Genomic DNA, 12,067 nt, shown 5'->3' with positions numbered 1-12,067 from the left:
GAGGTGTTTTTAAAAACTGTGACTACCATTCTAGCATTCTGTAAAGTCAAAAAATGTTAGATGCACCTTAAATTATATAATTAATCTGACTAGTTTCAGTTCAGTTCAGTCGCTCTTTGCGACCCGTTGAACCGCAGCACGCCAGGTCTCCCTGTCCATCACCAACTCCCTGAGTCCACCCAAACCCATGTCCATTGAGTTGGTGATGCCATCCAACCATCTCATCCTCTGTTGTCCCCTTCTTCTCCTGCCCTCAATGTTTCCCAGCATCAGAGTCTTTTCCAATGAGTCTGCACTTCACATCAGGTGGCCAAAGTATTGGAGATTTCAGCTTCAACATCAACCAGTCTTTCCAATGAACACCCAGGACTGATCTCCTTTATGATGGCCTAGTTGGATCTGCTTGCAGTCCAAGGGACTCTTAAGAGTCTTCTCCAACACCACAGTTCAAAAGCATCAATTCTTTGGCACTCAGCTTTCCTTATAGTACAACTCTCACATCCATACATGATCGTTGGAAGAACAGTAGCCTTGACTAGATGGACGTTTGTTGACAAAGTAATGTCTCTGCTTTTTAATATGATGTCTAGGTTGGTCATAACTTTCCTTCCAAGGAGTAAGCGTCTTTTAATTTTGTCACTGCAATCACCATCTACAGTGATTTTGGAGCCCAGAAAAACAGTCAGCCACTGTTTCCACTGTTTCCCCATCTATCTGCCATGAAGTGATGGGACCAGATACCATGATCTTAGTTTTCTGAATGTTGAGCTTTAAGCCATCTTTTTCAGTCTCCTCTTCCACTTTCATCAAGAGGTTCTTTAGTTCTTCTTCGTTTTCTGCCATAAGGGTGGTGTCATCTGTGTATCTGAGGTTATTGATATTTCTCCCGGCAATATTGATTCCAGCTTGTGTTTCTTCCAGCCCAGCGTTCCTCATGATGTACTCTGCATATAAGTTAAATAAGCAGGGTGAAAATATACAGCCTTGATGTACTCCTTTACTTATTTAGAACCAGTCTGTTGTTCCATGTCCAGTTCTAAGTGTCGTTTCCTGATAGTTAAAACTGGACAGGTTTCTCAAGAGGAAGGTCAGGTGGTCTGGTATTCCCATCTCTTTCAGAATTTTCCACAATTTATTGTGTTCCACACAACGATTTGGGCATAGTCAATAAAGAATAAATATATGGTTTTCTGGAACTCTTGCTTTTTCAGTGATCCAGCGGATGTTGATAAGTTGATCTCTGGTTCCTCTCCTCTTTCTATAACCAGTTTGAACATCTGGACTTTTTCGGTTAATGTATTGTTGAAGCCTGGCTTGGAGAATTTTGAACATGACTTTACTGGCATCTGAGATGAATGCAATTTTGCTGTAGTTTGAGCATTCTTAGGTATTGCCTTGCTTTGGGATTGGCATGAAAATGGACCTTTTCCAGTCCTGTGGCCACTGCTGAGTTTTCCAAATTTGCTGGAATATTGAGTGCACCACTTTCACAGCATCAGCTTTCAGGATGTGAAATAGCTCAACTGGAATTCCATCACCTCCACTAGTTTTGTCCGTAGTGTTGCTTCCTAAGGCCCACTTGACTTCACATTCCAGGCTGTCTGGCTCTAGGTGAGTGATCACACCATCGTGATTATCTTGGTCTTGAAGATATTTTTTGTACAGTTCTTCTGTGTATTCTTGCCACCTCTTCTTAATATCTTCTGCTTCTGTTAGGTCCATACCATTTCTGTCCTTTATTGAGCCCATCTTTGCATGGACTGTTCCCTTGGTATCTCTAATTTTCTTGAAGATATCTCTAATCCTTCCCATTATGTTGTTTTCCTCTATTTCTTTGCATTGATGGCTGAGGAAGGCTTTCTTTTCTCTCCTTGCTATTTGGAACTCTGCGTTCAAATGGATATATATTTCCTTTTCTCCTGTGCTTTTCACTTCTCTTCTTTTCACAGCTCTTTGTAAGGCCTCCTCAGACAGCCATTTTGCTTTTTTGCAATTCTTTTTCTTGGGGGTGGTCTTGATTCCTGTCTCTTGTACAATGTCATGAACCTTCATCGATAGTTCATCAGGCACTCTGTCTATCAGATCTAGTCCCTTAAATCAATTCTCACTTCCACTATATAGTCGTAAGGGAATTGATTTAGGTCATATCTGAATGGCATAGTGATTTTCTCCACTTTATTCAATTTCAGTCTTGATTTGGCAATAAGGAGTTCATGATCTGAGCCACAGTCAGCTCCCAGTCTTATTTTTGCTAACTGTATAGAGCTTCTCCATCTTTGGCTGAAAAGAATATATAATCAATCTGATTTCGGTGTAGGCCATCTGGTGATGTTCATGTGTAGAGTCTTCTCTTGTGTTATTGGAAGAGGGTGTTTGCTATGACCAGTGCATTCTCTTGGCAGAACTCTATTAGCCTTTGCCCTGCTTCAATCTGTACTCCAAGGCCACATTTGCCTGTTACTCCAGGTGTTTCTTGACTTCCTACTTTTGCATTCCAGTCCCCAATAATGAAAAGGACATCTTTTTTAGGTGTTAGTTCTAGAAGGTCTTGTAAGTCTTCATAGAACTGTTCAACTTCAGCTTCTTCAGCATTACTGGTTGGGGCATAGACTTGGATTTACGTGATATTGAATGGTTTGCCTTGGAAAAGAACAGAGATTATTCTGTTCTTTTTGAGATTGCATCCAAGTACTGCATTTCAGACTCTTTTTGACTATGATGGCTACTCCATTTCTTCTAAGGGATTCCTGCCCACAGTAGTATATATAATGGTCCTCTGAGTTAAATTCATCCATTCCAGTACATCTTATTTCGCTGATTCTTAGAATGTTGATGTTCACTCTTGTTATCTCCTGCTTGACCACTTCTAATTTTCCTTGATTCACGGACCTAACATTCCAGGTTCCTATGCAATATTGTTCTTTACAGCATCGAACCTTGCTTCTATCACCAGTTCCATCCTCAACTGCATGTTGTTTTTGTTTAGGCGCTACCCTTTATTCTTTCTGGAGTTATTTCTCCACTGATCTCCAGTAGTATATTGGGCACCTACCGACCTGGGGAGTTCATCTTTCAGTTTTCTATCTTTTGGCCTTTCCACACTGTTCATAGGTTTCTCAAGGCAAGAATATTGAAGTGGTTTGCATTCCTTTCTCCAGTGGACCACATTCAGTCAGAATTCTGCACCACGAGACGTGCATCCTGGGTGGCCCCACATGGCATGGCTTAGTTTCGTTGATTTAGACAAGGCTGTGATCCATGTAATCATATTGGCTAGTTGTCTGTGACTGTGGTTTCAGTCTTTCTGACCTCCGATGCCCTCTCTCAGTGAGTACTGTCTTACCTGGTTTTCTCTTACCTTGGACATGGGGTGGCTCCTCCCGGCCGCTGCCCCGACCTCCAGCATGGAGTAGCTCCTCCAGGCTGCTGCCCCTGTCCTCAGATTGGGGTAGCTCCTCTTGGCCTCACTTGTGCACTGTCGCAGCTGCCTGCAGTTGTGCGCCATTGCACTCCTGTGCTTGACTAGTTTAATTCTAACTAATGTAAAATTATATCAGTATGAAGAGTCCCTTAGATATTTTTACTTCTATGTTGGTAGTATTGTACTTGAGTCTGTCTTTCTTGATGTTTTGTATGCTGAAAAAGGAATTTCAGTGTCAGGTGAGGATGAAGGGTGATTATATGATTTGTAAGATATATTTAATTCTGAGACTCTGTGATCATACAATTTCTTGTGGGGGAAAAAAAAGACTCAGCTATGAACATATCTGACATAAGTTCCAGGCAACATTTAGTCCACCAAGAAAGAAGTAAAATTGTAAGATAGTAAAATGCCAACTAGATCAGCTACAGTGTCTTTTCTGACTTATAAATGCTATCTTTGGATAAGCTTTCAAAGTACTTCTATATATCCTGTTTTGGGGCAAATTCTGTAAAGTTTCTTAACTGTGGCTAATAGGACCTCAGGGGCATTACATCATCGTTAGCAGGTCTTGCCAACAATTCAAATATTTCATATAAGTTAACACAACAGCAGAGGAGAAGTTCTAGAGTACTTGTCCTTTAACTTTGAACTTTTCTTTGAGTCTACATGAAGATAGAACACTATAGATGAAAAAAAATTGAACACATGAAATTAGGTTTTGATAACAAGTGAAGTTAACATGGAGACTGAATGTAACTATCTGAGTTTTAACTTTTTGCTATAATGTTTTAAATTGATCTATCACACATTCTAATTATAATTTTTAAATATGGCCTTCAGATATACTTTAACTGATAATTTCTAATATATTATTGGCACCTATTCAAATATTGGCGCTTTACACCAGGTAAAGCTTACAGTATTTTTTCAAAGTAATTCTTTTCTGTGCAAATTCTAGATTTATATAGACATAATAATGATGAAAATAATTTTATTCTTCAGTTGTATTTAGAGGTGGTAAATTCATTTATTTGTCATTTTAATTTAATTGCATGTAGAAAAATATGCAATAATATTCACAATTTATAACAAGAAAATATAAGACAGGGAATAAGAAACTATTTGCCAAGGGGAAATAAGAGGCCAGTTCACTAGATTGTGGGCCAGGAATCTTATCTTTAAATTAATATTTAAAAAATAAAGTGGCATTACACGTTTATGCTACCACCAACTATAAAGCTCAGTATAATTACCTGTGAAAAGAAATCAATGTAAATATTTGAAATAATTTTATAAATAAATGTAATAATACAATTCAACTCAGAAAGATTCCTGAATAGAAGCAGCCTCACTCACCATGTTCAAATATGCATTCATTAATAAGAAAGATAAATTGGACATAATTGTCAATTGACTCCAGAGACTGTGGACACTGTGAGCAACGTGTCACATAGGAAAAGAGTTTAGGAAAACTGAAGCCTTGTGACTAAATCTAGTTTGACTAAAGTGAAAGTGAGAGGGTAAGTCGCTCAGTTTTGTCCGACTCTTGCAACCCCATGCACTGTAACACACGAGGCTCCTCTGTCCATGTAATTCTCTAGGCAAGAATACTGGAGTGGATTGCCATCTCTTTCTCCAGGGATCTTCCTGATCCAGGGATTGAAACTAGGTCTCCCTCATTGCAGGCAGATTCTTTACCATCTCTGCCGCAAGGGAAGTTTGACTAGACACACCAATATTATTGTGCTCTGATAAAATTTGTGATGGCAGATACCAGAAACAATGTGAATGAAGATTTGGGAAAAAAAAAAAAACAACTATAAACAATAAAAGATACGGCTTTATCTAAAGTGTCGTCATGAAAATGTCTTGCAATTGTCTTTCAACTCTGGAATGAAAGCCAGAGTCATATCAGAATTAGTATGTACAGGCAAAGTCAACATTCCCAACCTTATAAAGATTGATTTCCATTCAAAAGCTCCCATTGAGTGATCTGCTTAAATATCTACAGGTGCTGGTTAGAGAGATTGATTTTGAACCCCTAGTCCAGCTTCTGAACTCCCGAGGGCCTAGGAGCTAATCATGGAAAGGAAAAAGTTTGGAATTAGTTCTAAATCAATGATGGCTGTCTACAAAAATAATTTTTCAAAGAAGATTTCCTGGAGCTATGCCAGGAAAGTCATTTCTAGAATACAAATTCAAGAACAAAGGGGTTTAAAACCATGGAGAGACAGCAATATAGAGTCCCAAACTTGAGGGATAAACCAGAAGGAAAGCAGGAGAAACAATATATAGATCTTATCATAATTGATAAGAAACAGGTTGAGGGATGTTTTGATGCTTGACATTTTTAGAGACTAACTTCACAAAAACCAGGTACCTGACAAATTATTCTTATGGGCAGCTTCATTCATTTCAATTCGTGGAGAAGCATGTCATGAAAATAATGAAACTTTCAAGAGCACAAATTATTTGCGCCTATTCCTAAAGCCTTTCATCCCAGAAGGGCATCTCCTAAGTTGTTTACCATGAATGGAAAAGATTTGGGAGTTGGACTGTGGTCTCAAAACTCTTCCAGATATATTTCTAATTGAAGTAGAAACAAATGCAACAGTTTTTGTGCCAATAATCATATTGCCATAGGCAGAAGCACAGAACACGGAAACACGTAATGTAGCTAGGTAAACTGTTTACAGAAAAAGGAAAAACTGTTTAAAGAAGATGGTGCGTGTGTGTGTGTGTATGTTTGTGCGTGTGTGTGTTAGTCATTCAGTCATCTCTGACTCTTCGTGACCCCATGGACTGTAGCCCACTAGGCTCCTCTGTCCTTGGAATTCTCCAGGCAGGAATAGTCTAGAGGGTAGCCATTTCCTTCTCCAGAGGATGTTCACATCACAGGGATTGAACCCAGGTCTCGTGCATCGCAGGTGGATTCTCTCCCGTCTGAACCACCAGGGAAACAGTGGTGATAAAAAACACGTGTATCCTAATCTTGAAGTAATTTTCCTACTCTCCATCACATCTTAATAACCATAATGTGTGTGTTAAATAAGTTTACATCACGAAGTCTGTTGATTTCTTCAACAGAACATGTAGTATTCATGTACTGGGTGGGAGGCTGAATCTTTCTATCAAAAGAAGAAACTATAAACACATCTATGATATAAACACAGACTTGTATTTTAGTAGCCGATCTCATATTTGTAAAGAACTAAAATTCATTCAGAACAAAGGTTTGAATGTTAGGTACTTGTTTAGCTGAGTAATATTTTCTTTAGGCAACTGGAGTAAAGATCCCTGTGTTCTTTTTACATATTTCTTATAAATAATATTGTAAAGTAGTTTTCAAATAAGATTCAAGTATAAAAGTATAAAAACGACTTTCTAATAAATGAAGTGTTTTCTGGATATATTTGATTAGGTGCTTTTGAAAAACAGTTGCATTTGCTTGCTACAAATAAGTGTTAACAAAGAAGAGTGTAACTTCCTATGGCATATAATCAAAGAGTTTTCATCTTCCAAACCATAATCAATTGCCAGCCCAAAAGAAATTCTATATAATGAAAACATCAGAGGATGTGGAATAAAAGTATCCAGGCTCAAAACTGACATATATTACAAGATGTAGTCATTTAACCTTTCTGACTTTCCACTATATTCTGTAAAGTTAGATCACTAAATTTTAATTTTATAATATTTTTCCCATTTAAAACACTTTGAAATTTACTTATCAGTTTAAATATACCATAATTAATTTTCATAATCACTGACAATATTACCCAACAGGGAAAGAAACAAAATATAATTTAAATATTAGGAATATCAAATGTGTGTCAAGAGAGTATTGGCAAGCATCTTTCTTCTATTTTATATTTCACATCATCATAAATATCAGTAAGTTATACAGCTTTCTGAGTAACAACTACTTAAATCACAGGTACCTTATACAACTCTATAATTCGAAAGGAAAAAGAATACTTATATTACTAAAAAGGAACAGAGAGTCTGATGAAATACTGTCTTTTGCTGATGCATTTTGAAATATTTAAATGGCTATCACATTTAAATTTATGAGAATGCAGATTTAAATACTACCTCTGCCAATGTTGCAGAAGTCATGTAAGTGTCAGGTTAGGGATATGGGAAAGTCTTTATACTAATAAAAGATGAAAATATAAAGATCATGATAGAAATAAAATCTTCATATTGGCTCATAACTTATCTGAAATTGCATTCCTGTTCAATAACATTTCAATGACATTTTTTCCCTCTGTATTCCTTACTGTGTAGATGACAGGTACTGCTATGGCTTTATCCTTGGGAAAACTGGGACTGGTTGCAGATACATAAATATACAGGGCACAATAAACAAGACAACTACTGTGATGTGGGAGCCACTGGTAGGACTTTTTCCTCCCTATGAGTCCTCGACATGCACAGTAAAAACACACACAAAATGAACATTACAAAAGCGATAACAGGAGTTGCCTCACCATTGGCAGCAACCAGAAGATTAGCAAGGAAAACGTCAGTGCAAACAAGTTGTATCAGGGAAAATGTCACACATGAAATGGCCCAAGATATTGGGGCCAATGAATTGGAGGCAGAAAGTGACTAGATTCTGTCCAGTCAAGTGGAAAACACTCACTACCCAACACACCTCCACCAGGAGGAAGCATATGTGATGGTTCATTATGGTGACATAATGCAGAGAGACTTAGCACACACACACTATGGATGGCCACCTACTGGTCATAGGCCATGGCCACAAAAGGACAACCTCTGAAGTTCCCAAGAAATGTTCAATGAAGATCTGTGCCATACAGCCACTGAAGGAGACAGCTTTTGAATCAGAAAGCAAATCTACTATCATTTCAGGTATTATGAAAGAGGAATAACAGGCATCTATAAAGGATAGGAAGGTCAGGAAGAAATGCATCAGGGAGTTCAAAGTCTAGCTTCAGATTATAGTCACCACAGTGAGCAGGTTGCCCATGACAGTGACAATGTAGGTAATAAGTAAGATCAAAAATAGAACTCGCTGTATCTACGGATTCTGTGTAAGTCCCATTAGAATGATTTCAGTCACATTCATCCTGTTATTCCATTTCAGTGTCATTGGTGAGTTCAGAAGTGGAGAATTTGTGACTAAAGATAAACATTTTTAATAGCAAAGAGAAGAGAAATTTATATTTTGGGTTTTCAGGCAATTCCAAAGCATTTTAATAATATGTTATTTTTTCCCCTTGGTGTGCAGGTGGAGAAAAAGCATGTTGCATTTTCTATTTTATAGAAAGTGCAAAATTCTGAGGACATTTAATTCAGCTTATTACAAGATTCTTCTCTCACACCTTCTGACAAGTGATCCCTGACTCTTCGCTGGAGGATGCCCAGGCACAGGGTGCTCACCATGTAATAACTCTGATAGCTTCTCAGGCAATAAGAAATTTTAGATACACTTTCTTAAATTAAAAAAAAAAATGCCCAATTGGTTTTGATTTTGCATGCTGTTTATATGCAGTCTAAATTATTATTTATTTCTTTGTAAAAGCCACTTAAATAAGTCTGAGACATAGGTCTCTAGCTGCCTTCACCTCTTTATCATTATCACTTAAATCAGCATCTGACTCACACTGTTGTTCAATAAAATAACGTGAATAAATAAATTACAAAGCTCATTTTCCCTGCCTTTTCTTGTTTCCACCTCCCTCCAAAAATAATGCTTATTGTCTTTCTTTATGAAAAAGAAAAAGAATAAATCTATGGAAAATGGATAGATATATTCCTTTCACCCACTGAGGTCTCTCACTTTCTCCATTCTGGGCAGCTCTTTTCCCTGGTCTGCTTCAACCAGCTCCCTTATCTTCTGGTCAAGAGGTAGAGCTAGCTGAATATTAGTGGGCATGTGAGAGGAAAATAAGAAATGTCATGGGGTTTACTATCTTGGTTCCTATTGTGGTTTGTCAATGGTTGGTGGTGTTTTAGTGGCTAAGTCATGTCTAGCTCTTGCAATCTTTTCACATGAGACAGCAGCCACAGACAGCACCGTATTTCTCAAATCTAAGGTTACAAATGTAGTTGTTTCTTGTTTTTGTTTGTTTTGCTTTATTTTGTCTGTTTTTCAAAAATATTTGAATATTTAGAGTGGTTTTTTGTTCATAGAAATGAATCTGCTTCTTGGTGGATGTCTACTTGATATCCCTGCCTACTACAAGGAGAGGCAGTTTTGTGTTTATTTGAACATTCACTGAAGAAGGCAATGGCACCCCACTCCAGTACTCTTGCCTGGGAAATCCCATGGATGGAGGAACCTGGTGGGCTACAGTCCACGGGATCACTAGGAGTCGGACAGGACTGAGCGACTTCACTTTCACTTTTCACTTTCATGCATTGGAGAAGGAAATGGCAACCCACTCCAGTGTTCTTGCCTGGAGACTCCCAGGGACAGAAGAGCCTGGTTGGCTGCCATCTATGGGGTCGCACAGAGTCAGACACGACTGACGTGACTTAGCAGCAGCAGCAGCAGGACATTTACTACACTTCCCTGAATGAACAATGGAAGAGTGGATTTTCCTTTTGATGGGTTATATAACCCCAGGCAAACCTGGCAAACTTGAGAAGATAACATTATTGACCAATTTGGAATATAAGTATGATTGGCTATTTTTCTGCATCTACACCGTGTTCATTCAGATTATTTTTATAAAGTTAGCTTCCTAACGATTAATATTACACACTGAACTATTCTTCTTCGACCTTATTACACTAAGCAATAGAAACAAAATAATTTATGTGAAGTATCTTGCAGATACAAAAGTAAGGCATGTAAGTCAAATATTAATATGGGATGTTTTGTGTGAAGAGAGTGAAATGAATTTTTATATAATATTTCTTATATTATTTTTCCAAAATCTATAATGAACTCAATTAATTCTGAAAAAAATATAATATTATTTAAGCGAAAAACATTAAAAACTTCCACTAATTAAATTTACTGTATTAGCTATAGCCGGACTGAAGTGACTTAGCAGCAGCAGCAGCAGAAGCAGCAACAACTTTCCATAAAGAACATGAATCTGTAGCCTCAGTAGAGTCATTCTACACCCAAATCAATATTTTCCAAAGAAATTGTGGAAATCTTAAAAAAATATTGCAAACAACAAATAGAACTTGAAATAGGAAATCATGAAAATGTTAAAAGTATACTTTGATCATTGCAAGTATTCACATAACAAATATTTTCATCATGCCTGAATTATTTAAACTTAGGAGAATTTTACCGCAGTTAAATAGTCATATATGGCTTTCCTGGTAAGAGAAATTTGTCCAAGAAAAGAGATGATACATTTCCCGGTTGGCTCATTTTCCTTCTCTGGTCCAGAGTTTTTTCATGACAGTTTTTATCTCTCCATTTCTCAGATTGTAGATTAGAGGGTTCAGCATAGGGGTGATAATGGTGTAAAACACAGCCAAGGATTTATGTAGTGCTGGAGAAGACTCTTGAGAGTCCCTTGGACTGCAAGGAAATCCAACCAGTCCATTCTAAAGGAGATCAATTCTGGGTGTTCATTGGAAGGACTGATGCTAAAGCTGAAACTGCAATATTTTGGCCACTTCATGAGACGAATTGACTCACTGGAAAAGAGTCTGATGCTAGGAGGGATTGGGGGTGGGAGGAGACAGGGACGACAGAGACTGAGATGGCTGGATTGCATCACTGACTTGATGGACATGAGTTTGAGTGAACTCCGGGAGTTGGTGATGGACAGGGAGGCCTGGCATGCTGTGATTCATGGGGTCATAAAGAGTCGGACACGAATGAGTGACTGAACTGAACTGAACTGAAGGTGGAAGGATGTCTGACATATAGGAATATACAGGGCACAAAGAAGAGGAGCACCACAATGATGTGGGAGCCACAGGTGGACAAGGCTTTGCACCTCCCTTCCTGACTAACACTCTTCAGGGAGTGCAGGATGACCCCATAGGAGATGAAGAGCGTGAAGAGGACCACGCAGATTATGCCATCATTGGCAACCACTATGATGGCAATAGCGTGGGTGTCAGTGCAGGCCAGTTTGACAAGGCATACATGTCACAGATGGAGTGACCAATGGCATTGGGGCCACAGAAGGGAAGATTGTGAATGAAGAGAATACTAACTACAGCATGTAAAAGTCCACCAATCCAGGCAAAGAGCAGTAGCAGAACACACACCCGCTGATTCATGATTGTTACATAATGCAAGGGTTTGCAGATGGCCACATAGTGGTCATAGGCCATGACCCCCAGCAGTATAATCTCAGCACCACCAAATAAATGCTCTATAAAAAGCTGAGCCATGCAAGCTTGGAAAGAAATGGTTTTCTTCTCATAGAGTAAGTATATAAATGTATTTGGGATGACTGTAGTAGAATAAACAGCATTTATAAATGGCAAGTAGCCAAGAAAGAAGTACATAGGGGCATCCAGGGTTGAGCTGATCACCACAGTCACAACAAGTAGGTTGCCTACCATTGCCACAATGTAGATGAACAAGAACACAATAGTATTTTCTGACCTTGAGACTTCAGGACAAAATTGCCTATAAATATAATTATTACTTGTTACTTCCTGAAGTCTTATGATAATTTGTTCATTCAT

General features: G+C 38.2%; 1 pseudogene; it reads right to left on the bottom strand.

The window, feature by feature from the left end:
• Positions 1-10,783: 10,783 nt before the first annotated feature.
• Positions 10,784-12,067, bottom strand: LOC129560070 (olfactory receptor 4A47-like; annotated as a pseudogene).

Source organism: Moschus berezovskii, chromosome 16 (assembly GCF_049115385.1).
Source record: "Moschus berezovskii isolate FMDL1 chromosome 16, NW_MosBer_1.0, whole genome shotgun sequence".
NCBI lineage: Eukaryota > Metazoa > Chordata > Mammalia > Artiodactyla > Moschidae > Moschus > Moschus berezovskii.
The sequence above is the reverse complement of the archived record's forward strand: the minus strand, read 5'-3'. Positions and strand labels throughout refer to the sequence as shown.